Source organism: Physeter macrocephalus, chromosome 21 (genome assembly GCF_002837175.3).
Source record: "Physeter macrocephalus isolate SW-GA chromosome 21, ASM283717v5, whole genome shotgun sequence".
NCBI lineage: Eukaryota > Metazoa > Chordata > Mammalia > Artiodactyla > Physeteridae > Physeter > Physeter macrocephalus.
The window spans coordinates 65471723-65472077 of record NC_041234.1 but is presented as its reverse complement, the minus strand read 5'-3'; positions in this window follow the sequence as shown (position 1 = coordinate 65472077).

Below are 355 nucleotides of genomic sequence, written 5' to 3'. Positions count from 1 at the left end.
CCAGAGATTTCTGTGCATTAATTTTGTATCCTGCTACTTTACCAAATTCATTGATTAGCTCTAGTAGTTTTCTGGTTGCATCTTTAGGATTCTCTATGTATAGCATCATGTCATCTGCAAACAGTGACAGCTTTACTTCTCTTTTCTGATTTGGATTCCTTTTATTTCTATTTCTTCTCTGATTGCTGTGGCTAGAACTTCCAAAACTATGTTGAATAAGAGTGGTGAGAGTGGGCAACCTTGTCTTGTTCCTGATCTTAGTGGAAATGTTTAGTTTGTCACCATTGAAGACAATGTTGGCTGTGGGTATGTCATATATGGCCTTAATTATATTGATGAAAGTTCCCAATATGCC